This window comes from Gymnoscopelus braueri (genome assembly GCF_963280865.1).
Source record: "Gymnoscopelus braueri genome assembly, contig: SCAFFOLD_150, whole genome shotgun sequence".
NCBI lineage: Eukaryota > Metazoa > Chordata > Actinopteri > Myctophiformes > Myctophidae > Gymnoscopelus > Gymnoscopelus braueri.
Genome location: NW_027660968.1, coordinates 97,501 through 108,126, shown reverse-complemented (window position 1 = coordinate 108,126; position 10,626 = coordinate 97,501). Strand labels below are relative to the sequence as shown.

The 10,626-nt window shown below is 39.5% G+C and overlaps 1 protein-coding gene across 1 annotated transcript in view; it reads left to right on the top strand.

Moving 5' to 3' along the window:
- Positions 1–10,012: 10,012 nt before the first annotated feature.
- Positions 10,013–10,626, top strand: part of LOC308081016 (uncharacterized protein) — an 80,317-nt gene continuing 79,703 nt past the window's right edge. Inside the window, exon 1 of the mRNA XM_080457424.1 lies at positions 10,013–10,040. The gene's annotated coding sequence lies outside the window, so the exon portion shown is untranslated. The remainder of the gene's footprint in view (positions 10,041–10,626) is intronic.

The following is a 10,626-nucleotide window of genomic DNA, read 5'->3' as shown; positions in this document are numbered from 1 at the left end:
GGTCCAGGAGGAACCACAACTTCCACGGATTAAAGAGGAACAGGAGGAGCTACTCCAAAGACCAGAAGAGGCTGATGGGTCAATGTTGACATTACTAGCAGTGAAAAGTGAAGATGATGATGAAAACACAGAGACAGAGCCTTTAGCCAGCACCTCAACTGAACACGTGAAAACACAAGCTGATGTAGAGCACTGTGGAAAATCACAACCAACTAGTGACCAGCTCCTCTCTTCACACTGTTCTGAATCAGACACTGAAGACAGTGATGGGTGGGAGGAGACTAGGGGAGATCAGTCAGCTTTAAACACACTGAAATCACACAAGACACAAACAGAGTGTGGCAAAATGTTTAATCAAAAGGTACATCTGATTCACACAGGGGAAAAGCCCTTTGCCTGTACAGTTTGTGGTAAAGTCTGTGTTAGCAAAAGTAAACTAAAAACACACATGAGGACTCATACAGGCGAAAAGCCCTTCTCTTGTACAGTTTGTGGTAAAGGCTGTTCTCGAAAGGGTGATCTAAAAATACACATGATGACTCATACAGGCGAAAAGCCCTTTTCTTGTTCAGTATGTGGTAAAGGCTGTGTTAACACATGGGAACTAGAAAGACACATGAGGACTCATACAGGCGAAAAGCCCTTTACTTGTACAGTTTGTGGTAAAGGCAGTGTTGACATATATAATCTAAAAAGACACATGAGGACTCATACAGGTGAAAAGCCCTTCTCTTGTACAGTTTGTGGTAAAGGCTGTTCTCAAAAGAGTGATCTAAAAACACACATGAGGACTCATACAGGCGAAAAGCCCTTTTCTTGTGCAGTTTGTGGTAAAGGCTTTGTTACCATAACTCATCTAAAAAGACACATGAGGACTCATACAGGGGCCTCTAGCCTTTAGTTAAAGCTAGTCACACAGACACATATATGATCATTCAGTCTTATCCAGGATGACAATGAGAATGATACTAAAGCAGAGGCATCACATAATCTGCCAATAAATAAAATAAACATTAATAGTTTCTTGTGATGGATTTTTATTTTATCTCTTATTTTCTATTCAACATGATGGAATTTAATTTGTCTTTTTACATGTATTTATCTTTATAGCTTTATTCCCTCCAGATCATTTACTTATTCAGTTACTGGTAGTACTATCTGAGCATCATTGTGTCTGTCCACATTTGCCAGGATTTAACAAGTCATATTCATTCATATTCATGCAATAATTATTATATTCATTGGTATGCAGTAAATAATTGTGCAGTAAAGTGCTGACAAACTGCTGAGTTTGTGTAGTCACTCTGTGTTGACATGTGTGTTGTTTAGATTGTTTCAATATAATAGTACATAATATGGTAGATGCCAGGGAGACAATGTACATTGTCACCTAGTTTGATTACGTGTTAATATTCTACAGAGTTTTGTGTCTTTATAGAGGTGTCTTTATAGAGGTATTTTTATAGACTCGGATCCCCTTTCATCCCATGGGATTTTGCTTTAATAATTAAAGTATTAAAGCATCAGCATTGTACAATCCAGTCAATTAACCCTTTAAGACCGGGAACGCATCTGTGTCATTTTAGATTTCTTTGGCTATTCAAAAAAAAGCAGATATACAAGCTCATAGCGCGTTGATTTTTTTCAAAAAACTGTTAGGATTTAGAAAATATTTAAGAATCGCCTCAGGTCTTAATGGGTTAAATGCCCCTAACACGTTTTCAAGTTTAATGGCCACAGGTAGGGAATGACCTCCTGTGTCTCCCATTGGTACATTTTGGCGTACTGAGTCTCTCACTGAACATGCTCCTTCTGCAAATATAGTGCATTTGTAGTAAATGTGATGATAAATAGCAACAAGGAATCAGTTGTTGAAATAAAGTATAGGCTACATTATATCGGTGGGAAGGAATGATCATCAGTGAGTGATGATCAGACCATCAAGTGTGAATGGTTACCATTTAAAGGGATAGTTCACCCCCAAAATGACTTTTCTTTCTATCTATTAGTCACCCCATGGAGACTTGCATTCATGGATATTTTTTTGTCGCATTCCTAAGACTAATTTGATGACCAAAGCGGTTCTGGTAGGAGACACAAAGAGTCTCCTTTGTGTCTCCTACCGGAACCGCTGCCTACCAGTCCGCTGGTCTTCAAATTATTAGCTTAGGAATGTGAAAAAAAAACTAAACAAATATCCATGAATTCACGTCTCCATGGGGTGATTAATCCATAGAACAAAAGTATTTTTTTTGGGTGAACTATCCCTTCAAATCAGTGGAGAGGATGGGATGAATAGTTGAATGGTCTCTATGTGATGTCTGCTAGAATCGCTGCATCGACAGCAAGATACAATCAAGTATACTTATTTACCTAATCAGGTCCAAATGCTGTGTAAAATTATAATTAACTGGGTTGGGTACACAACACACTTAACTGGAGTCATATCAGCCTTCATTTCCACATGAACATTTGGAATTGAAGGCTGTTGCGTCAGCGCCCAAAACTTCTGGCTTGAACATTAAGTAAGTAAGACAAAGTAAGTCATTACACAGGCTAACTGAACTAAGCAAGAGCCACATACACACATATACCGTAACCTGTCACAACGCACACTTAACTTGAGCCAAAACACGACAGACCTCTAGCATTAACTTTAAAGGGAATTACAAACTCATTCATATGGTCTAATGGAAGAGACCAAGGGACACATACAGTACACTGTAACCTGTCACAGCTGTCACAAACATGATTTATTGCCAACCAGTCCTCAGACCCCAACATGACAGAGTAACAAGTAAATAGAGTAACAGATTGAATCATATTACAGCATACATACAACACAAGCAGCAGCAAAACTAACATGTTCCTACTAGTTAGTGATGTGTCGTTCATGATCGATTCGTTCAAAATAACTAGTTAATTTCCCGCGAAAGTGAACGAGCTCGTTCACTTTCTGAAACTGTTACGTTCACGTGCGACGTAAAAATAAAACGCTCCCGCGATCGTGTTTTACACACATTATAAAACATACATTAACCACTTCAGCCCTATTTTATACCTAGGCTATTTGAAACTAGCAGATCTACAAGCTCACAACGTGTTGCATCGCGACGCGTTGTGAGCTTGTAGATCGGCTATTTTCAATTATGTTAGTACTTTTACTTTTGGTAGTTTAAGTATATTTTGATGCCAATACTTTTGTACTTTTACTCAAGTCAATTTTGTACACTAGAAAATAGCGCTACTGAACGAGAACGTGAACGAATCATTTGAACGAATCAATGCCGTGAACGTGAACGAAATTGTTCGCTCACTGAAATGAACTTTTTTTCCCACCGCTAGTTCCTACCTTGAGCCGTCTTCTACTTGACTTCATCAGTTGTGTAGGACGTGACGGCCTGCAGGGTCAAACTTTGGAACCCATGGATAGAGAGATAGAGCCCCCCTCTCTAGGTGGTCCCTCAGACAAGCCCTTCAGACCTGGAGCTGCGTCTCCATGTCTTCTCCATCCTCCATACATCTGGCCAGCTGGCCGATACTCTCCAACCCTGCATTTTATGTTGCAAAACCACATAGGAAACAAGTGTTTCGTTATGCTTTTATCACAAATGAAATACGTCCACATAGGTGGGTGTGGGACGCCCACATGATTGATGCCTGTGTGTTGGCTCCTGTATATAGCACGAGTTTACGATATATAATTATATAATTGCCATTTAATGGTATGGGAGTGTTGGGCAACTATGATTCATTTCTAACTGTAGATGAGGTACTCTTCACCTACACAAAAACTAATTCTGGAGTCTACAAAGTGCAGAAACTGTGTGATGCACTGCCCTCTACAGCAGCGTTTCCCAACCTCGACACGGCGGACCTTATTGTGCCGTGTGACATGCCTTGGGGTTCCGATTAAAATTTAGAATGAAAAAAGAACAACCCCCCCCCCACACAAACACACAATAGATACGGGGGCTCAGGCTGCCGCTGGCTTGAGCTCATAGTCCGTCACAGGCACAGCCAATCGACCGTCGCCCATAGGAATGCAAATGTGTGGCTTTGTCGTCATGGGGGCATCACATGTACTCCCCTGGCAGGTACTCAGGGATGAAAGTGGGTCGGAAGGGGCCGATACGGCGTTCAGCAGATCCGCCAAACAGGGGAAGAAGAGGGGCTGTCAAAAGCCCACGTTATAACCTGCCGCATGTCCAACAATAAAACACATACAGGCCTACTAACGTTAAATCAACATACGTGTTAGTTTTCTTATAAAGTGCTTATAAATCACTCCAGTGTGTTTGTGTCAACGTAATCCGTGTAGTTTGTGGTGTTTAATTACTCCACGGAGAGAATCTCTTGCAACTTCAAGCCGCAGTACCGTCGATATAATATAACCGGAAAACTCTCCCCAAAAAATAGCCCTGTAAATAGCTGATCTACAAGCTCACAATGCACCACGCTATTTTCAAATATCCTAAGTATAAAACAGGTTAAAATAGTCTCAATTTTGATGCTATATGAAACACTCCCACCCCCCCCTTTCCCCCTCTTCACAGCATCTTGACCAAATTAGCTGATGTAAAAGCTCACAACGTGTTTAATTGCAACGCATTGTGAGCTTGTAGATTGCTATTTCCTGTGAATGTTTGCTTTTTATGACATGCCCAGAATAGGGTTGCTAGGGTTCATGTGGTTAGCACATTTTGCTGGGGTCCCCCTGAAACACCCTAAACTAAAGGACCCAATTTTGTGAGAATCACATGTAGATCAACGACTGAACAGGAACCTGAAGACCACCTGGATCTCAATACGTTTTAAGCACTCTTTATTTATTTTATTGCAAGTTGGCCGGTACTGAGGGTGTACCTCAGTACGAAGATTTGGTTGTAAAAGTATTAATGGGTTCACTGAAGCTGTGCAGTTAATTCTACTTCAGTATTAACTAATCAGAAGACTCACTAATCTAACATTTAGAAGTAATTACTTTAGAAAATAATAGGGACTGCCTATATCATTCAGCTCGCACCGCATTTTCTATGAGAGCTGCAATGTAAACAAACAACCGTCCCCCTGAAACAACCGAAACTAAAGGACCCCTAGTTTTGTATGTATTTATTTTTTTAATGAGAGTGAAAATCTGCAGACAGAGATTTGGAGACGCCTTAGGGTGTTGAGATGATACTGCCTATTACTACTATTTTTTTACATTTAGCTGATCAAAGTCCTCCTAAAAAAAATCTCTGCACCGCACACAGAGTGGGGGAGTGTTTACTAATGATTGACATTGTTTCAGTTCTTTAAATGTTGAATTTCTTCAAATACCAAAATGATTGATTGATGTACTTTATTTAGTAAGACATGAGAACAACAGTACATGGAAGTACAAATTCACAATACAAGGTCTACTAAACTGGAAGACTCATTAAGCACTGAGCTTGTTTAAGATGAGATCCCCATGCACACAAATCATGATGATATATAAGAGACAGACAGATATACACACTACTATACAGAATGTCATACAATCAGCTTACAGGTTACTGGTATGAAGAGTGAAAAATATGTACAAGAGAAGGAAAAAAATGGGGAGGGGGGGGGTAGGTTAAGACTTTGACAGGGGCCATTTTCGAAACACATGAGATGCACCAAACAGAATCAGTATATCAATCATGGTGTCTCTAGTTAGTTCTTAATTTGCCATATTGATCATTTGATCTCAATGTAGGGGTTGGGGACCTCCAGGGGTCCTCCCCAGCTAAATGATTGATAGTTAATCTATCTTCATCATTCCAACACGTTCAACTAAATACAGCAAGATAACTATTTTGAATTTGATCTGAATTTCACTGTGATCTCCGTACCTACAGTACAGGCCTATAGACAGTAAAGTATATGGTCCGACAATATTGGACTGAATCATTCCTAAATAGTATATAATAACTAATAATAATAAATAATACATATTCTTAGATTTGGGTTCCAGAGATAAACATCTTGTCAAATGGAGTTATGTGGTCTAATGCAAATATAATGTGGGGTCCTTGAAATTAGAGAGTTTGAGAATCATATGTAGATCAACGACAAGTACTAGAATGTGTAAATTGGGGGATACTTGGAGACAATGACACACCTAAAGTGTGTGTAGATTATTCAGTGACAACAATTATTTTTCAATTATGTGTCATTATTAGTGCACACATTAATTATTATTCAGTGACAACAATAATTAATAAAGATAAGATTAATAAAGATTAATTTAAATCAGACAGTGCTGCTCAAACCTCCACTCCACACATTTATAAATATGTATCATAAATACTGTCCATCAACACTGATGATGATGATGATGATGATGATGTAATCACAGTATCATACTTGTGTCTCTTATGTAAACACATCTACTCTATTATTTGACATGTGATTGTTTTATATTTGACACAATAGACAGAGGACAGAGGAACAGTGTATATTTGATCATGTAATTATCACAGTATGGTTGTTTCTTGCATATAAACCTTTATACTGAACCACTTAAACCCTGTTGACTTTACTGCCTGGGGTCATTGTGAGCTTGTAGATCTGCTATTTTCAGCTCATTGTGATCTATGATGATGTAGCCCCCACAGTCAGCCCTATTGGCATGACTATAGGTTACTGTAGTTAACTGTAGGTAACACGTCGGACTGGCGAGTGGGAGCCTCGGGTTCAATCCCAGCTCACTGCACTTCACTACAATGACAACAGCAGAATAGTTAAGTGACTCTAGGGTTGATATGTGTAACTCTTTCCTCTCCTACTGCTGTGAGCATGTTGTTGGTCGACTAGACTTCATGTCATTTACTCTCATGTTGAACTTTGTAAATCACTCTGGATTCAAACATCTACTAAATGTCTGCATTCATTCATTAATGACATTCAAATCATTCATTGTTCATCCATTGATTCATTGTTTCCTCAGTCATTCCATTGTTTTGTTTTCATTGAATATTCATTCCATATTATTCTCATTCTTCACATGTTATTGTATGATCATCTGTAGATGTTTAATTGTTTAATAAATGGATTCTTAAAAGTCTGATATTGTTCCTGTGTATTAATAGTGTGTGAGTGGTTAATTCATAATGTATTTTTGTATGTTTGGTTCAGGGAGACACTATGATTTATAATTTGGGGTTCAGCTGAAAAGGTTTGGGAACCAATGTGCTATACCAGTGGTCCTCAAACCTTTTCATGTCAAGGACCCCCAAAATGATACGTATTTGGCCACGGACCCCCATCTGAAAATGTGTTGTGAGAAAAAGAAAAAGAAAAACCTGTCTAAAATAGCAGCAGCGCGCCACAGAGTGTCGCACTGTGAGCTTGTAGATCTGATATATCACAGTATCATACTTGTGTCTCTTATGTAAACACATCTACTCTATTATTTGACATGTGATTGTTTCAGCTCATCGTGATCTATGATGACAACAGCAGAATAGTGACTAGTTTATGTATCACAGTGATAGTAAACTGTTAATCTCTCCTTCTAGAGCAGTGTTTCACAAACGTTTTAGCTCAAGACCCAAAAGAGAAATTGGAAGTCTCCCCGGGACCCAAACTAGTGAAAATAGCCGATCTACAAGCTCACAACAACAACATCATTGTTTTTTTTGAGAGCACAAATCTATACTATGAAAACCTAACTCTCTGAGAGTGTACTTTTGTGAAACGCTGCTCTAGAAGGATTAACAGTTTACACTTTGATACATAAACTAATATTATTCTAAAACAAGAGATTAATAGTTCACTATGTGACACATAACCTGTTATAAACTAATATTCTATAGAACAGGAGAGATGATATAGATTATAACCAGTCCTTTACACCAGTTTAAATATCTTTAAAGTGTATGTATTAAAATGTATAGATTACAACATTGGCGACATGTGTCCTGAAGTGAGCTAAAGTGACCACTAGGAGGCATCAAACCCCAATTATGTCAGAGAATCATGTTTTCTATTGCTTCTGCCCACTCTGCTGATCACATAGAGTAGTGGTGCTCAAAGTGTGGTCCAGGGACCACCAGGGTTCCTTGAAAAGGTTCCAAATGGACCCTCACAGGTCTGTAAGAGTCTGAGAGTGTAGGAAATGGTAAATCACGCGAATATGAATATCCGTTTCCATTATAGGACAGATTGAATATAACTTTATACGTTTAACCACTTGAACCCCAGCATTCCTATTCTATGGGGAACATTCACCAAAACTATAACAATACTATTTTTGGTGAGGAGATTTGGTGCAGATAGAAAAAGAACGCACCAAGTACAGTGCAACTCAGGTCCGTTTTATTAAGTCTAGACTAGGGACCTACGTCACGGCACCCCTAGGGTGCCACAGCCCCCTGGGTTAGAGCACTATAGAGACACTGGATGAAGTCATTTGGGATCAAATACAGTAACTACAGTAAATACAGTAACTTGGGTTCATGATTTAAGCACCAAGCCAAGACAACATTAATGCAGTGTGGCTGTAAACAGTCTGTCTGTCTGTCTGTCTGTCTGTCTGTCTGTCTGTCTGCCTGTCTGCCTGTCTGTCTGTCTGTCTGTCTGTCTGTCTGTCTGTCTGTCTGCCTGCCTGCCTGCCTGCCTGCCTGCCTGCCTGTCTGTCTGTCTGTCTGTCTGCCTGTCTGCCTGCCTGCCTGTCTGTCTGTCTGCCTGCCGATCAGCATGAAACTTTTCACGCACACTCCCAGTAGGCCAATGAAGAACCTCTGCCCCATTTATTTTGTGGCCTCTTTGGCCAGCTAATGGCCCTACAGCAGGCCAAATAACTCCTGAACCGTAGATCGTACAGTCAATCTTCTTTCCCTGGATTCCTTAGATCATGACACAACTCCCAATATTAACACACTTTTTGGTCCTCCTACATATTTTGTCCAAAAGGCACGCTATCGGTACACATCATCCTTGTCACATGATATATATATATATATATATATATATATACATGTGATCAAAATGCATCAGTCACATTTAGACAATTCCATTCCAATTGGCTATGACTGCCTTCCAAATGTTTCAGGCCCTGGGTTAGACAACACAGCCTGGCGGGGATCTCTGTTCTAGTTTACTTATCTACTCGCTTACAGGGAAGGTGTGTGTTTGTGGGAGGTGACGTCACTCATCTGACAACATTCTGAACATAGCAGAATGGAGACACACACACACACACACAGACACAGACACTCACTCACTCACTCACTCACTCACTCACTCACTCACTCACTCACTCACTCACTCACTCACTCACTCACTCACTCACTCACTCACTCACTCACTCACTCACTCACTCACTCACACACACACACACACACACACACACACACACACACACACACACACACACACACACACACACACACACACACACACACTGGCACGCACCCTGTCTTAAGGTAGACAGATACAGTAGAGATCTGATCTTTATTTTATGAAATACTGAGTGATGTCTGAACCTCAGTGAGCTCTGAACTGTCTACTGTCATGATAAACATGATCTTTATTTATCATTATAAATATAGTGATATCTGAACCTCAGTGAGCTCTGAACTGTCTACTGTCATGATAAACATGATCTTTATTTATCATTATAAATATAGTGATATCTGAACCTCAGTGAGCTCTGAACTGTCTACTGTCATGATAAACATGTATGTTGTATGAAGATGAAGCAAGGACCCACTGCACACATTCAGTGATGTCTATATTTTTATACCAGTTGTTTTGACTTATTGACAAACTTCTCCACCAACAAATACCATGATGCTACGCCCCATTCTGCTTGTCCTTTTTCTTTTTTATAAACAGGTTATATTTCCATCGTGCCTACCTGAATACACTCGCCACGCCTGATCAGAGCTCTAAACCAATCACAATCTCTACTGATATGTTTCCTTTTATCGACAGGTCCTGTGTCCAATCATGTGAGAGCTATACAGTAAACGTGTCAGTTTCTACACACCTGCGCTGACACACTTCTCTGCAGCACAAGAACCCAGGTAAGACTTCATGTGCTTGGAATGGAAAATATGGAATAAATGCACAACAGGATTTATATTTATATTCAACCTGGGTTGTGTATCGTTTACATTATGAGTACATTTAGGGAAGTTTAGGGATGTGTAAATATGGATCAGCAGATCAGGTTTAATACTTTTTTGTGAAATCACTTAAATCAAAATGTTTTATTGTAGCATTCTACTCCTAAATAATTATACACACGATCTCCACCCAGGTTGTATACAGTATGTGTGATAAATACCAGTTTTAATTATTCATGTATGTTAACGTGTCACATTGCTTTGTGTTGTTAGTTAGTTGACTGTGGTTGAGGTCTGCTATGATAGGTTAATGATCGTTTGTTGTTGAAGGACTCAAACAGTCTTACTAGTTTACATGGAGAAAGAAGACATTAGTGGATTTACTGTGACTGACTAGTCAGTGTGATCATTGTGTGACATCATCATGTGTGTTTGGAGCTCTTTCTCTCGGGTGGCATGGCGGAGGATTGACTGTGTGACAAGAAGTTCCTATTAACCCATTAAGACCTGAGGCTGATTCTACAAATGCCTCCTAAATTAGTAG